Consider the following 18,352-nt stretch of genomic DNA (forward strand, 5'->3'; position numbering starts at 1 on the left):
CTTGTTATCAGGCATCTGGTCACATTCAATTAAAGTTGGCAAGGGTATGTGCACGTTCCCCTTGATTGAAGAGATAATGTACCCAGAGGCTCTCCTACCAGAAGTCTCAATACTACCAGAACAGGTGTTGAGGGTGTACGGAGCCGTTTGTCCTTGTATATTGAAGATCTCAAAGAGTTTTGGCTTTGCTAGAGACCTTTTACTTTGCTCATCTATTATGGCATATATTTTGGAGGCCTTGTCGGGTTGTCCTTCTGGATAGACCATGACCAGGCATACTTTAGCGCAGCATTTAGGACCAGTCCCTTCTCCACATACTTCCATACATGAGGAGGAAACAGCAGTTGCAGCTGGATCAGAAATTTGTGGCTCCCCGCCATGCTTTTGAGCAGGATTGGGTGCTGCAGAAGGTTGTGAATTGTGTGGAGCTGGTGTGGGATGCATAGATGTAACGTGTTTGTCACTACTGCATTCGGTGCACTTAATGACAGCCTTACAGCCCTTAGCAAGGTGGTCTGAGGAGGCGCAACACTTGTAACATATCCCTAGCTCCTTGAGAGTATCTCTGCGTTGCTGCAAAGTCTTTGCCCTGAATCCACTGCATTCTTTAAGTGGGTGAGGTCTTTTGTGGATAGGGCACATACGGTAACTGTCCATAGCTTTAGGAGCAACAGCGTTTGTTTTGGTAAAAGAGGGTGCAGTAAGCGGAACGTTAGTCTTTCTCACGGATACTGTGCTCCTAAAATCTCTACGTTTGGTTATATTGTTATCATACCTTGTAGATGATGATGATGATAAAGCTGGTGGAGTAGGTTCAGTGAAGTCAAAGCTGGGATTATTCTTCTTCCGAGCTTGATCACTGACGAACCTGGAAAAATATGAAAAGGGAGGAAAAGACACATTATGCTGTCCTTTATACCGTGAGCCGTGGTCTGCCCATTTATCCTGCATGCCTTTTGGCAACTTGAGAACTACTGGAGTCACGCCATGAGCAGTATCAAGGTAGCCCAGTCCTGAAAGACGTGGGTCTAATTTTGTCAATTCTATTTCCTTTAGCAGGTCACTCAGGTCTTGAAGTTTTCAATTGTCCTTGTTAGTTATTTTTGGGAAGGCTTGCAGTTTCTTAAATAAGGCAGACTCTATGGCTTCTGAGCTGCCGTAGGTTTGCTCCAGTCTCTCCCATGCTGCAATAAGACCTGCATCTGAATAGTCCACATGAACTGCCCTTATTGTCTTGATGCGCTCCGCTGATTCAGGACCTAACCAGTTGACAAGCAAATGTAGTTGTTCCTTGCTGGTGAGATTAAGGTCTTGGATTACTGCTTGAAAGGTCGATTTCCAGGCTCTATAATTTTCAGCACAATCATCAAACTTTGAGAGACTGATGTTTATTAACTCCCTGCGAATCATATATCTGGCGAATTCAGACATGTCCGACCTCCCATTCATAGTTGCAGGATTAACTTGTGGTATCCCAGGGGAATGTAAGTTCTCTGGCTTATATGACTGAGACGGATCAGGATGGAATGATGAGGCATGATGGTTAAGTTGTGGTTTAGTCTCTATAGGGTCTGCTGGCTGCGGTCTAAATTGTGGGTTAGTGCTGGAAGTTACCTTGTCAGCAGTAGGTGGCGACATTCTTGGCTTACGGGTGCATCCGTGTGGTGGATTGGAGGTGGCACTGGTACAGATGGTAAATGTTTTAGCACATAGTCTGTAGTGCGATCAGCTGGGTCCTCCATTTCTCCTGGAATAAAGCAGTCCATATTAGCATCTTGACCTAGTGCTTGTTCAAGGACCTTCAGTTTAGCGAGGGCTGCTGCTTCTTCCCTTTCTGCTTGGAGTGTTTTTAATTGAGCTTCTACTTCAGCCTCATTCTTAGCAAAGGAGCTTTTTACTCTAGCTTCCTCTGCAGATGCACGGATTTCCAGTATCTTGTCAGACAATGTTGACTTCCTGGACTGAGATGATCTGGAAGACCGAGATGTGATTTTGGTCGAGGCTGTATGATGTGACCTAACCTCTTGGAGGTGTGCAATGCAGAGTTCTGCCTTATCCTGGGCATCTCGCACTAATATGGTCTTTTCTTGGAGAAGAGTCTCCCTTTCAGCCAACTCTGCTGGGGCATCATCTATATCACAGTTACTCAGGAATGCAATGTACTTTACAGACAGTTTCTGGTAGCGATCATAGGTGGCAGATAAACTCTTCAATTTGGCAGTTAAATCTGGTGCGTCATTGTTAGCACGTGGAAGAGCTGCTAAATAGTGCTCAACTCTGCCCCATAAATGATCTATGTTATCATGGAGCTCATCTCTGGTTGTCTGCAGGTTCTCTCTGACCTTTTGTTTTGGCTTGGTTACACGTTTGGGTCGTACATCCTGCTCTGCAGTAAGTGTGGACTCTGCTCCTGGAGCATCTGTGGTGTCAGGAACATGATGTGCTTCTCCCACAAAGGGATCCACTGTGCCCTTTGCAAATTAGGGGTGTGGCATCCCCCTTGTTGAGCTGGTTAGTATATATGTAGCTTACCACGGGCTTAGGTGGTCTGATATTGGGACCCGGTTCTATTTGTCTACCCTTTTATATGCATTACTTCAACTGTGATATACAGTAAGGTTTTTAATATAGACAGTGTAGGACCGTCCCAATTTAGGGTCACCTTGTCGCTGGTGGGACGGCTTGTATACTTTTTTTGATCAAAAATAGTTCACTAAGTACCCTATATTTCATATGCAACTTTGCTTTACATTTATATATATAATGATGGTAGGGTATGAGATATATTTCTTGTCTTTTGTAGGTTTTGCATCTTTTTGCTAGTGTGAACATGCTCCTATTTCTTGCATGTGTACCATCTTAGACCTCAGTTCACATTGCTTGGTTTTTTGTCTTGTTTGCATTCTGTGCAAATTAGGGGTGTGGCATCCCCCTTGTTGAGCTGGTTAGTATATATGTAGCTTACCACGGGCTTAGGTGGTCTGATATTGGGACCCGGTTCTATTTGTCTACCCTTTTATATGCATTACTTCAACTTTGATATACAGTAAGGTTTTTAATATAGAGAGTGTAGGACCGTCCCAATTTAGGGTCACCTTGTCGCTGGTGAGACGGCTTGTATACTTTTTTTGATTAAAAATAGTTCACTAAGTACCCTATATTTCATATGCAACTTTGCTTTACATTTATATATATAATGATGGTAGGGTATGAGATATATTTTTTGTCTTTTGTAGGTTTTGCATCTTTTTGCTAGTGTGAACATGCTCCTATTTCTTGCATGTGTACCATCTTAGACCTCAGTTCACATTGCTTTGTTTTTTGTCTTGTTTGCACTCTGTGCAAATTAGGGGTGTGGCATCCCCCTTGTTGAGCTGGTTAGTATATATGTAGCTTACCACGGGCTTAGGTGGTCTGATATTTGACCCGGTTCTATTAGTCTACCCTTTTATATGCATTACTTCAACTTTGATATACAGTAAGGTTTTTAATATAGACAGTGTAGGACCGTCCCAATTTAGGGTCACCTTGTCGCTGGTGGGACGGCTTGTATACTTTTTTTGATCAAAAATAGTTCACTAAGTACCCTATATTTCATATGCAACTTTGCTTTACATTTATATATATAATGATGGTAGGGTATGAGATATATTTTTTGTCTTTTGTAGGTTTTGCATCTTTTTGCTAGTGTGAACATGCTCCTATTTCTTGCATGTGTACCATCTTAGACCTCAGTTCACATTGCTTGGTCCTTTATAAACATGCTTTAGCTAAGATGGTGGACGGTCATAGACTTGCTAGCAGACATGCATATGCACACAGATACTGAAGACTTAGGTCTCTTGTTACTATTCTGCCACCGATGTACGTGGGACGAGATGTGTCTGAGGGATGTGACACGGATCTCTGTATAAGCAATGGCATATAGCGTCAACTCACTGACCTGCACTCCTGTTCCTCATGAACTGAACGTGGTAATCCGGAATGATGATGCAGTGATGAATTCAACAGATTTATTTACAGTTCTTGATGAGGTGAGATGAGGGAAGGTGAAGGATGAGGAAAGGGTAGGAATTGTAGGTATTAGAAGCGCCAGGTAAAGTGGTAACAAGAGAATCCTTTCTCCAGTCCTGCAGCATGTGCAGTCAAGATGGATGTGATGAAGAAGAAGGAAGTGAGGAGCAGGAGATAGGAGGAGTTACAGACCAAAAGGTAATGTGGGTAAAACACAGGAATAATACATGTTATACCAACGGCCAGTAGATGGCAGCAAAGCACAACAATACAATAATCATGTAACATTAGGTAATGCCAAAATGGCTGAAAGTCTTTTCAAACAAAGAGCTGGACAGCACAGAGGCTGAAGAGGTGGAGGACGCTGAGGAGGATGAGGTGCAGGAGCTGTAGACTGTGGAGACAATCCTGAATGACCTGGGGCGCGCAATCCTTGGCGTCGGGAGGACTCCATCCCAAGGTCCGACTGGGTCCCGGCTTCCACTATGTTAACCCAGTGTGCCGTCAGCGAGATGTACCATCCCTGCCCACAAGCACTTGTCCATGTGTCCGTGGTGAGGTGGACTTTCCCAGTAACTGCGTTGTTGAGGGCATGGCTAATGTTTTGGGACACGTGCTTGTGTAGTGCGGGGACGGCACACCGGGAGAAATAGTGGCGTTTTGGGACCGAGTACTGAGGAACGGCAGCCGCCATTAGGTTGCGGAATGCTTCCGTCTCCACGAGCCTAAAAGGCAACATTTTGAGCGCAAGCAGTCGTGAAATGTGGGAAATTAGTAGTGTGGCCTGTGGGGCGTTGGCTGCATATTTGCACTTGCGTTCCAAGGACTGTGGTATGGACAAGTGAATGCTGCGCTGGGACAAGGATGTGGATGTGCTTCCTGATGCTGCTACTTGAGATTGTGCAACGACAGGTGTAGGGCAGGAGGCAGCTTCGCATGCACCATGGACAGGGGATTAGCTTGCAAGCACAACAGCGGAAGAAGCAATGGTGCCACCCGCAGACACTGTTCCTGGACCCTGGGGTTCGGCCCACAAAGTCGGGTGCTTTGCTGCCATGTGCCTGATCATGCTGGTGGTGGTCAGGTTCCTAGTTTTGCCACCCCTGCTGATGCTGGCTTGGCAGGTGGTGCAAATGGCCTTTTTGGCATTATCGGCAGAGTCTTTAAAAAACAACCAGACTAGGGAAGACCTAACAGTTGTACTGGCAACTTCCTTCGTGTTGGTGTTGCGGGGAATGGTTGCCTGCTTTCTGTCTGCGGCCACCACACTGCTTCTTCCTGCCTGTTGGGGTGCTCTGCCTCCCTGGTGTGACCGTGGCTGCTCAAATATTTGGGCATCGCTACATGCGATCTCCTCTTGCCCAGCTTCAAGTGGACCGGGCGAGAGGCCCGTATCTATAAATGGAAAAGTGAACAGCTCTTCAGAGTGTCCAAGTGTGGGATCAGTTGTCTCCGGGCACTTGGCATGGTGGGAGGAAGGAGGATCAGGGTGAGGAATATGCAGTCCAGACTGACGACTACTGAGACTTGACCGTGTGGAAGACAGGGTGGTGGTGGTGGCTAAGTGACTGGAAGCATTATCCGCTATCCAACCAACAACCTTTTGACACTGCTCTGGGTTCAATAGTGGTGTGCTGCGGTCCCCTAGGAATTGGGACAGGAAGTTCAGGCGAGAAGATGTGGGTGTTTGATGTGGCACAATTTCAGCTTGCCCACGGCCTCGGCCTCTGTATGCACCATCACCATCACGTCCAGTTCCCCGTCCCTTGCCACGCGCCTTGCCCATTTTAAATTGAGGACAATATCTTCTACGCACACTACAAATTTGGAGCAAAGTTATATGTAATCCGTGTGATGGCCTGGCCTGTAAGTATCTATTTTGAACAGCAAACCGGTGTCAAAAACTTTGATGACACACTGAAAAAAATTTGAATGGAGGCCAAAAATGGCAGTATTTTCAACGCAATTATATGTGATCCGTGTGACGGAGAAACCATGGTTTTAAATAACTGGCCTGTCGGTAACTATTTGGAACAGCAAACCGGTGCCAAAAACTTTGCTGACACACTGAAAAAAAATTTGAATGGAGGCCAAAAGTGGCAGTATTTTCAGCGCAATTATATGTGATCCATGTGACTGACAATCCAGGACCTGGCTGTATTCTGCAGTGCCAACAAGCAAATGGCGCAGAAAAACTGTGTTCTTTGGATTGCTTTTTAAGCAAATAATGAGGATTAAGAGCCAAAAAAAATTATTCCTGGCCCCTGAGACCTGGGCCTTTTTCTAGAAATGTCTAACAGCAGCAGAAGACAGAACTGGAATGGAGCCTCTTGTTCTATATGCACTGCAGTCTGCTATAAACACTGCCTGCCTGCCTATATACACTGCCTGCCTGATATCTCTGCAGATGGATTAGTCCTCAGAAGGACTGTTTGTTGAGATGGATATGTGTAATCTACTTGTTTTCTCCCTACACTACCTAATACACAACCAAATCTCTTCCTAGCTCAGCAGCAACTCTCCCTACACTGCCTGATTGCTGAGTAGACTGACAAGCACAGGGTTCCAGGTCTGATATAAACCTGATGACGCTGCGCAGCCAGCCAATCACTGTAATGCCACAATCAACATAGCTGCGGCATTACAGTGAGTGGCAGGCAATCCCTGCATGTTGATTGGTACTCTAAAGAGCGCCAAACATGCAGGGAGGAGATCCGAGCATCCGCCTGAGCATCTCACAAGTACTCGGCGAGCTCCGAGCATCTCGAGTACTGAGATGCTCGGGTGAGTACCGAGTAATTGCGAGTATGCTCGCTCATCACTACAAATGAGCTGTCTGAGGACATCAGAACTGCTATTATTAGCAAACACAATACTTCCAAAGGGTATAAGGCCATCTCCAAAGACCTTGATATCCCAGTTTCAACAGTGCACAATGTTATTAAAAAGGTTGCCAAGCATGGAACCATCAAGAACATCCCTGGAGGTGGGGTAAAGAGGAAAATTAACAAGAGATGTCTTCAAAGATTGGTGCGAGTGGTGGAAAAAAACATCATGTCAAACATCCAAAGACCTGAAGACCAACCTGGAACAGTCTGGGGTCATGGTTTCAACAAGTACCATACACCGCACACTAAGCCAAGCTGAGCTTTATGGGCGAAGGCCAAGGAAAAAAACATTGCTGAAGAAAAGACATAAAAAGGATTAAATAATCTTTGCCAAAGAGTACCTTGACAAACCACAATCTTTCTGGGAAAATGTTGTGAGGACAGATGAAACAAAAATAGAGGTTTTGGCAATGCAAAGCAACGGTTTGTTTACAGATGGCGCAATGAAGGTTATAAGGAAAAGAACACCTTACCAACATTTAAGCATGGTGGAGGATCCAAAATGCTGTGGGATTGCTTTGCTGTGTCTGGTATTAGAGGCCTTGACCATATCACAGTATTCATGACATCAGAGAATTATCAAGAGATTTTAGAGCAATATGTCCTACCCAGTGTAAGAAAACTGGGTTTGAGTCGAAGATCATGGGTCCTCCAGCAAGACAAGAACCCAAAGCACAAATTGAAAAGTACACAGGAATGGTTGAAAAAGAAAAAATGGACTGTTTTAAAATGGCCAGCAATGAGTCCTGACCACAATCCCATTGAAAATCTTTGGGGTGGGCTGAAATCTGCCATTGGGAAAAAGAACCCTGCAAACATTCAAGAGCTTGAACAAATTGCAAAGGAAGAGTGGGAGAAACATTCCAACTCCAGAAGTACAAGAAGCTTATAGAAGGCTACAAGAAACATTTGGAGGCGGTCATCAATGCCAAAGGGTGTGCAACCAAGTATTTATTAAAGGTGCCTTTATGCTGCACATGCTGTTTATTCAGTTTTTTTCCTTGAAATTGAAACATGGTAGTTGAAAAGCAATGTGTTATTGTTGTATTACTTTGGACCACTAATAAAAAATATCCTGAGGATATAACTTTGGTACATTTCCATTTATTTCTGAACATATTATACAGTATATGAAAAAATGAAGATGTACCAATAATGGTGAGCAGCACTGTAGATATACTTATTAGAAAGACAAAACCTCACTCTTACTTTCTTAAATATTCATGTTTTAGGTTTGTTAACCATCTGGACTGACCAACAGCACTGTAGTTGTTCAATATTAAAATTAATCATCAAAAATACAAATTGCCTAATAATTGTGTATACCTATTGGGCAAGGAGGATGGTTTTGTAAGTTTAATGGGTAAATGAACAGAATATAATTTTCAACTTACCAAAGTGGAAAACACAAGTTGATTGAAAGGGTTAAGCAACTATCCTTACTTTCTGGATAAGATAATAAGTAGCAGGGTTTATTTTGTAATGTACTCTTGTTTATCACCTGTTTCTCATCACTAACAGAAATGCTAATTGAGGACTGGGTTTGAGCCACAGGAATTTGTCAGTCTGTGGAAGATTCCATTCAATGCAGAGAAATGACATGCAATGATTTGGAAATACTCTTTACGCTATGCAGTAGTCATAATTTCCTAAAAAATTAGTGCACAAACAGGTGATATATAGCAAGAATTAAAGCTTTTATGTCTTGTCTGTAAAGATACACTGTTATTCTAAGGGCACAGGCGACCATATAAATCGGACCAAGAGCGGACTGCAGTGCACGAACTGGCCGGAGGCTCATCTGACCTGAATGTGACAGATTCATGTATTTCTATGTAGCTGTCAGACTCAGATTGGGAGAGCTACTGCCAGTCCGTGCACTGCAGTCCGATCTCGGTCCGATTTACACAGCTATCTGACCGCACCCAAAGGCTGTAATTTTTTCATAAAATACATTTTCCTGTGACACTTAATACTGTGATACTTGACACACTTCTGAAATCAAGCAGGTTTTAAAATATTTCACAAAAAAAAAATATATATATATATATATATATATATATATATATATATATATATATACACAGTATATGCTTTTATTTAACATAGTCACCAATTAAAACAAAAAATCCGAAATTAAAGTCAGAAAAAGCTGCATAAAGCATAACTAGTTTTGCTCTGTGTGGGCATTCAAAACATTTTCCATTTTTCCACAAATTTTAGCTTTGAAAATTAGGCACCTAGCTATAATTCAGCCACATGAATAAATCTGCCCGTGGGCAGGCCTGTGGGCGGGACTGGGAGTAGGGTCTTTGTTTCCATCCCCTCCGTTGTGTCTGGGTGGCTCTTCTTCTTCTTTATTTAAAATTTTGCTCCTGTGCCATCCAAGCCATGACAATTGCGCAGATTGAGTTCTTGGAAGTCTCCAAAAAAATGGTTCAAATGCAACCAGCGCCATTTTACTGAAGCCCATCATTAGATCAATCTGAGCAAGTGCTGCCTGCGCCTAGGACTAATGGTGGGCTTCAGTAAAATGGCCCTAGTTGCACTAAGCAAAGACAAAGGCGAAGCCAGAATTATCAAGGTAGCCAGTGATTTCCAGGTCAAAGTCAAAAAGATCGAGCAGAATAAACTGTCAGAGAGTAGTAAAAGTTCAAAATGAAACCAAAACAAGCATCCATGGGATAATGGGATAATCAAAATTGGTTGGGAAAAAACAAGGACAGAACTCTAGAATCTTAATCAAGGAGGTGTAGTATATAATATACAATAGCTAGCACAGAGCTAAACACTCGGTAAAATAGGGTGATTGGCAGTCAGTCCTGCCCTGCTATCCATTTGCTGATTGGCCGGTCAGTTGCACATTCTGTTTGGCTTGTAGCGACAATTGTCATACCAGCTGGGTGGTTAGGGACACTGTACTTGCATCAGCAGAGGACAAAGTGGTAGCACCTGGCAGGGTGCAGTGATAGAGTAAGGACAGATGAGTCAATTACACAAATTTTGAGAGGTACACATCTTTCTTTTTTAGTTAGAAATATTTAAATAATATTGATGTATAAAAAAAGAAGCAGAGCAGCTAGTAAGCAGAGCTTCCATGTGACCATTTTTTTCTGCATGCAGATACATTACAGGGTTGTTGCAGTGATCAGCCCCACAAGTAAGTAGGAGCTGACATATTTAACAAGCTGCAATTGGTAATTGACTGGGAACACCTGTTGCTCGCTTACAATTGCTAATTTTGCCCTTTTATCAACTTAATTCTTCTGTATTCAATTAGGTCTATGACATCACATGATTAAAAACTGACTAGCTGAATCCTCCTAAGCTCTATATAGAAACAGGAGGTCAATTTTCCCTTTATGACTCATCAGTTACTGCAAAAGTCAATGGCAGGGGGAGGGGCAGAGTAGCTGACACCTGAGTTGACGAGAGGAATGATTTCTGCAGGGACAAGAAACTTCCTGTTTTCACATAAAGCAGAGAAAAGAGAAGCATCATCTTGGTAGAAAGGCAAAATGAGCAATTGTAAGTATACAGTGCTATATTATATAATGATTGCAATATACTAAGAGGATAAAAACTTTGCTGGGAGTGCTTCTTTAATAAGGCTTCCACAAACAGACTTTCCACAAGCCACTCTGCTTAGCAGATCAGAGGAACCCTGGCCTTCACGTTTTAACCTGTGGATGGTCCCCTGGGTTGCATCCACAGCCAGGCGGTGGAATCATCTGGCAGATTGGGTTAGTCTAGCCAGGTGAAAACTAGGGAGGGCTGATACTGTATAAAATAAAAAAACAGGGACAAGGTCCGGGTATACCAGAGATCAAAATTAGTAGCATGTAGTTAGAATTTTGGCGCCCCTGAGGGTTCAGTCGCCACAGAGGTACTGCACCTCACCCAGAGGTGTGGTGTCTCCTTCTTTCAGGTAAGGAGGGAGTGCTGCCCGGAATCCCAAGACCCGCATTCAACACTACACTACTCCAGGCCGGCTGGAAGGGCAAGATGCACTGTGTCTCCTGCTGAGCCCTGTCCCTGGATGAAGTGGGGGGGAACCAAAGAGAGGGGGAACCAGTAGTGGGTGTGGGTGGAGAACATAGATTAGGGGAGCACCATTGTGGGAGGTATTTAAAGGGAAGCCATCTTAGGGTGGCAGGACAGTCAGTGAGGACAGTCAGTCAGTGAGTAGTAAGGAGAGGAGGGGAGCAGAGTCTCTTCAGGAGCTCTTCTCCACAAGTGGGGCCTAGTAACAGAGGACCAGGAGGGGAGCAGAGGAGAAAGGCTCCGTTTTCCAAAAGGGATCCCAGGGGGTACGGTGAGTGCAGGACGGCACCCGTACGCCCGAATCTGCCAGGAGTCAGAGGGATCAGGCAGCAAGAGGGGAACCAGTCCCTGGACCAGCCGTGTTACTCCAGGTCTCGGCTGGAAAAACCGGAGGCTTCTGCACTTCCATGGTGCAGCTGCCACAACCTCACCCTGGTCACCGTGAAGGGCATCAAGTAGGTCCGGGAACTCCAGGTTGCCCAGAAGCGACTTCAAAGCACCCGATCGAGACTGTGTGTGGGGGAGCGCAGGGCGGGAGGGAGAAGACCCAGTGCGTGAAGTCGATCAAGTAAAGGAACATAAGAAAGGGGGTCCCGTTAAGTGCTTCTAATCTACCTGAAGGAGTGCTGAACCCCTGCCTGGCAAACGCAGAGCGGCCGCGGGAGGCTGACACCCGTACAGTGTACCTGAGAAGCTTGAACAAGAACTGTGAGTAAAACTCGGATGACTGCACTGCACTGCCTCCGTCAGTTATTTCGGTTGCGCCATCTCTCCTGCACTGCAAGCCCCAGCATCACCACCATCTGCACCTACACTGCCCCGGGGGCCCGCTCCGCCTGTGGGGAGCAGAAACATCCCAGCTGCCATCCCATCACCCCCGGAGGTCTGCAGCAGCGCCGGTAACTATTACCGGAAACCACAGGTGGCGTCACGAGACAAACTGTACACTAAAACCCCCTTTTTAAAGAGAGACCCAGAGTACGGGCCCGGGAGCCGACTGTCGTGACTTCCTAAACAAGGTAAAAGGCCAGGGTACCGAGTCCCCTATATTCCCCCTGGGTGACACAGAATCAATAGAGAGTTAAGATGGTCCAAGTCCACAACAGGTATCAGATGCAAAATCAGGCAGCAGAGTATGCAGACAACAAACCAAGATCAGAATATACGTAGAGTTTAAATAGGATGTGGCCCTACCAAAGCTCACAGTAGAGAGATAATTATACCTGCTGATTAGCTGCTTTTCAGCAACTATCAGACTCTCTGGTTCTGTGGCACCACAAGTCCCATCCACACTGTAAGTGCTGCGCCATCTAGCAACAGATGATAAACAAAGAAAAGGAAGTACTGTATATGATATAATGTAATATAACTATGCAAGCAATCAACACAAGTGTTTAGTATACACGAGAACCAGGATCACTAATTCAGTGCAAGAGTTCCAATAAGGACTAAATGCAATAGGAACCTGTGGATGAGACAAAAATGAAATGAGGACGAGACCCCAAGCGTATTACCACCAGCTCAGTGGCTTTCTCAGGGGTAAAGTGAAAATATTGTCCAAGAATGTCCCTAATATATATCAAGAGAATGCCAAAATTGTGCAAAGCAATCATCAAAGCAAAAGGTGGCTACTTTGAAGAGCCTAGAATGTAAGACATATGTTCAGTTGTTTCACACTTTTTTGTTAAGTATATAATTCCACATGTGTTAATTCATAGTTTTGATGCCTTCAGTGTGAATGTACAATTTTCATAGTCATGAAAATACAGAGAAATCTTTAAATAAGAAGGTGTGTCCAAACTTTTGGTCTGTACTGTATATCAAACTTAATAAATAATAATAAAATAAATATTACCAGGTGTGGAAGGCATGGAGCACCGTGTGTCCATAGAGCAGGAAATGCTTACAGAGCATGCGCAAAACAAAACCATATACATAACCACAATACAAACCACCATTGCACAGGCACGAGCGTGTTGTACAGGAATCCCCCAATCACTGAAAGGATGCTGGTACGTCACTTGAAGTGGTCATGCGCAGGCGTCAGTACACGAAGGTCTGTGCATCTGATAAGATCAAGCCCTTCACTGCGCGTTCATTGGCACATCACTTTGAGAATCCACAGCAATGCTAGCAAAGCAATCTAGCAACCAAGACAGAGAGGAGGAGCGAGTTCAGTCAATGATGGAACATATACACATTTATATTATGGGAAACAGCATAATTATGGATTCCTATGTTCATCAGGAACCTGAATTGGCCAATGACAGTTTAACAAGTTGGTAGAGTGCATAATATGATTTTGTCTCACCCATTATTAAAAGGCAACCATACTCTCCTTTAGCTTTTCAGAATAAGCTGTCTTGTTTTTAAGTGAGGAATACTACTATATCTGACCATTATATGACTTGACTCCCTGAAGAAGCGAGGAGCGAAACGGCGATGGAGTGGTGTGAGGGGGCCAGGGTATGTTCACTCATTATTTCCTTTATGTTTATGTGGTCTCCCATTTTGGATGTATTATTGAAGTGCTCAGGATCTCCCCATTAGTGAGAGCCTGCACATGGCAGGTATTTAAGAAAATGTATGGCAGCTAATCTTTCCTGAATGGGATTTTTGTGATGAACTAAATTTGATTTTTTCTTAGATGTATTGCACAAGCACTTTACGCTTATTGACTTTGGTATATATATTATTTCCATCACATTTCCATTTTTTTAAGTGACTACGAATGCCAAATTTATAATAAAGTGGGATTCTTTTGGGCTAATTTGGGTGCTTCTCTTTATATGGCGGTGTTTATAGCAATAAATTAACACATATTGTCTGCTATTTTTACTTAATTTTTCTAAGTTGGGATAAATTGATAAATATATTCTGTGCACTGGCACTTTATATTATATATATTTTTTATATTCTTGATATATATTCACACTATACCGCCACATCTAGATGAGTATGTTTGTTGGAATGGTGACTATGAACAATTTATCTAGTAATTGAAGCTATGTGATAGACCCATTTGATGATATAAAAATATTCTTTTTTTTGTGAGCATCCCCTTTCCCCCTCTTGAGTCTTATTTTAATTGTGTTTTTTATTCATTTTTAATTTTAGTCTTGTTGTCTGTTTTTATTTCTTTATGTATTCAATAAAAATTATGTATTAATAATTGTCTATATTGTAGTTCTTTATACCTCTTTGTTGGTTTACTTTGTATGGTTTGAGGTATTTTGTTATATACTTCTTTGAAACCTGTGGTATTTCCTTCTTCTATAGGATCCATTATATGACTTGTATCCTGCATTTTTACCACGCTTCCATTCTGTATGCTCAATATGTAATTTTCAATTCACCAGGAGCTGGAAGAAGGAGACTAACTACTGGGGACTATATCATACACAGCACAGCACACAGAGAGGGATACCTGCTCTCCATTAATTTATTTTTAGCACAAAGGTACTAGCTGCAGCAGCATGGATGAAATTATACAGCAGATGGGAGTTGTCTACATGTGAATCTGCTATGAGATGAGATAAAAGATTTTTTAGAAAGTTCACCACAATGTTTCTGTCTCCCTCTATCCACTTAATTTCCCTGCTTCTCACTAACTTTTTTCTCTCCCCTCACCATAGAGTAAAATGGGAGAACTGCTTTTTTACACATTGTGGAAGATTGCATTAGCCACAAAAAGCTGACATGAACACAGGCATGACCACAGGGGCTTCTCCATTATGCCTTGCAGCTATCACATCACATTGTATAGCGCAGTCAATCAGGAGGAACTATCATAGCCCATATAAAACCCTAGCAAGGGAATGTAGCAGCCATTTTATGGTAATTTTAGGATAGTGAGAGTATATCAGAGCTCACAACTCGTCAATAGAGACAGGAAGGGGGAGCCTTAAAACACTGGACAAATACTCCAGACCTTAATATGTTGAATAACTGCAGCAGTGACGAAGATGAGAGTAATAGTCTGTGAAAAATACTGATATTCAATTATTAGGGGAGAGAGAGATAGTGGAGGTACAACAAGCAGTGACAGTCTAACTGATCAGTGATATGGTGTAGATAGTGCATGTCTTGCTGCATTGTTTTAAAAAAAAATCTGAAAGCGGTGTAGGAGGGTGTGCTTGCTTTTCGCAAGCAACTGTACTGAATTTTGCATTTCTTTGCCAATCATTTTTTTTTGTGAAGGGGGAATCATTTTTTTTTTAAACTAACATAAAAAATTACTAGTGATGAGCGAGTATGTTCTGTTAACCCTTCCGGCGAGCATGCTCGGGTGCTCGCCGAGTATCTTCAGCTTGCTCGGGTGTTATGTTTTAGTCAATCTGTGTGCATGATATGCGACTGTTTGACAGCTTTAATACATGTGAGGAATTCCTAAGAAACTGGATTTCCTCACATGTATTAAAGCTGTCAAACAGTCACAAATCATGCGCACAGAGTAACTCAAAGAAACTCCCGAGTATGCTCATAAATCTCGAGTAATGAGCATGCTCGCTCATTACTAAAAATTACCCCTAATCCAGACATTTGAGTGCAAATGTCCACTTTCCAAAGTGTGCGTGTCGCATACAATTTTTTTTGGCTTTGCACGTTTTACTAGTCAAATTTTACATCCATACATACCACATTATTACTGCGACCTGTTGCAGGTCATAGCTTTATGATTGTGTATGTACCTAAATTCCTTATTATGTAATTTTTGGGAAAGGTTTTGAATTTTGTTGAAAAAATGTAAGCATTTAATTATGCGTGTTTCGCACACATGTTTTAGTTGTCCAATTTGACAACTGTACAAGGCACACTTATACTGACATTTTACTTTCTATACATTTACATTTCTTATTATGTCCGTTTTGGCAATGTTTGAATCATTGGCATTGAAAAGATTGTCAAATGTTACGTATAGGGTGTAACGCGGCGGCGGTGTTCAGACCGTGCAGTAACTAAGGCAGTGACCCAAGCAAGTCCAACATAAACAGCTTTATTCAGCAACTCACGGGTAAACAGCAAAGTCCCCCGGTTTGCAGCCGAGTTAACGTGAGTCCTTAAACAACGGTTGCCGTGGACAACGGCCGCGCCGGGCCGCTCAGAGCCTGACGGGTGCAGAGCCTTCCCAGGCGTGGGTTCAGCTGCTCACAGGCCCGCCAAGCTTTCCGGCTATGTTTCAACACTGAACAACACTAACCCTTAGTGCAGGGTTTTTAAAGGACCCGTGGCAAGAGCCACTGGAAAACCCGGGATGGAGGGAGGAGGCCGCCCCACTGCCTTCCTGTAGCCTCCTCCAAGATATGAAGGCCCTGCCAGGTTTTACTAATCTGCCTTAGCCAGATCGCCTGACCAGGTCAATGCTCACTTCTTTCCTGCATTGCAGCCACAGGTGAGTTTGTGGCTGCAATGCACTCCAATGGATTTAATAGGTCTCTGTACACATTCTGGGGGATATATATAACGTCCCTCGTATACGATCCCTCACTGCCTCACAAGGGTTATGCAATATGTACTGTAAACGAAAAAGTGAAAGCAATAGTGTCAATGGCAATGGATGGGGTAGTGTAAAAATAGAAAAAAAAATACCATGGCTGAGAATGTGGAAGCTGCTAGCAGAAGCACCACTATTACCATTGGCACCAGCCATCTCGGCACAAGTAGTACCAAACACATGCCACAATTGACCTCCTTTTTATCTGACAAACTTATTTATGAGGAATAAGCTGAGAGCATTATGGACTATATGGCACATCACTTGTCTCAGTCACAGCAGGATGATGTTACCTATAACAGTAACACCGTTAGTTTGAGTCAGTGTTCTGCACAGTATGGTCTGCCTGATCACAAATTACTAAGACGGATAATGTTTGGACTATTTTTAATTAAAAAATAAAACACATGAAAAGTCTGTCAGCACACTGTGTTATTAAATGGGCTGTTAGTTACTACCAGATTTCCATAAATTTCTATGGTAAGGTCACTTCAACATTACTAAGGCTATGTTTGCATTAAAGAGATTGAAAGGATTTGGATAACAGACCTAAGAGTTCTAAGAAACTTCAGAGAGTTATGCATATCTTTTCAGAGCAATTGCAATACCTGCAAATCATGGAAAATGTATTCATTGTGAATATAATTTTGGGGGATAATGCAGAAAACCTGGTAAATTTAAATTTCAAAAGATTTGATCACCTCTATTATTTAGCTTTGGACATAAAATCCTGAACTTAACTCATTCTGCTAATATTTATTTTCTTTTTAACTAATTCAACATATTTTCCAAAATTTGAAAACCCTTGCATGGGTTATGTTACACAGATGTACAGTGGAAATATAAAGTTTAGGAGAATCTTTTCAAAACTTTTTGCAGCTCTAATGTAATCCTACGTGGTCACCATTCCCATCCTGGTAAACATGGTCTTCCATCCTGGTATGCATTGCACCCTCATCCCCATCCTGGTTTGCATGGCACCCCCATCCTGGTATGCATAGTGACGCGCCCCTGGGCCTGTGTCGCGCTGCGGTGCGCACGCGGGAGCTTACCCGGAGCCGGATCCGTGGAGGGTTGTAGTCTCGTGGCGGTGACCCGGTCCGTGCCCAGGGAGTCAAACTGGACGGCAGTCTACTAGTAGTAGATGGTTGATGACTACGCCACCCGTTGAGTGCAGCCAGGAAGCTGCTGCTGCAGGGCAGACCGCTGAGGCCGGTGGTAGGATTGTGCAGCGTGATAGTATAACCCCCAACGGGAGGGGTATGGCCTCAGGGCAGCCGACGTGGATGATGGGGGTAGCAGGAACCACTCAGAGACGGTACGGTGTAGTTCAGGGTCTGTACTGGTAACAACGACAGACCCTCCCGGAGTACTTGCTAGCAAACGGGGCCTGGTCAGTCTTTGAGCAGATGGGATCTCCCCTGGCCAGGCGTAGTTGTAGGCCTCCCAAACTGACTGTACTCTTCTGGCTACCTTGCTAGAAGCTGATGTAAGTAGCCCACGTCCCTGAGTGTACAGTGTGGTGCTCACCCGTATGGCCGGTGACTCGGGGCCTTCTAATGGCTTCCGCTCCACGATGGCGGTGCTGGTCCCACGCGTGTGACCGTGCCTTCGGGCTTCTGGGCCAGAGGACCTGAAATCCCCTGCCTGACGGATTCTGCTGCTGGGTAGGAGTTAGTCCCCACAGCCTCGGACTCCGGGTCCGGTAAAGAATCTTCTTAGTCAGGGCGAGCTCTGTAGCTGCCAGCCCCTGACTCCTTGTAACTCTGCTGTTTCCTATGCTGCTTCTTGTCTCCACTCTCCTTGTCTGACTCACCCTGCCTCAGCCCCGGGTTTATACAGGGGAAGTTCTTCCCCTCCCAAGACTGGGCAGGAGGTGTGGCATGCACAGGATCCCTGACCAAAGGACCTC

The sequence above is a fragment of the Phyllobates terribilis genome, unplaced genomic scaffold, assembly GCF_046119375.1.
Source record: "Phyllobates terribilis strain yellow unplaced genomic scaffold, ASM4611937v1 Scaffold_4__5_contigs__length_816908805, whole genome shotgun sequence".
NCBI classification, from domain to species: Eukaryota; Metazoa; Chordata; class Amphibia; order Anura; family Dendrobatidae; genus Phyllobates; species Phyllobates terribilis.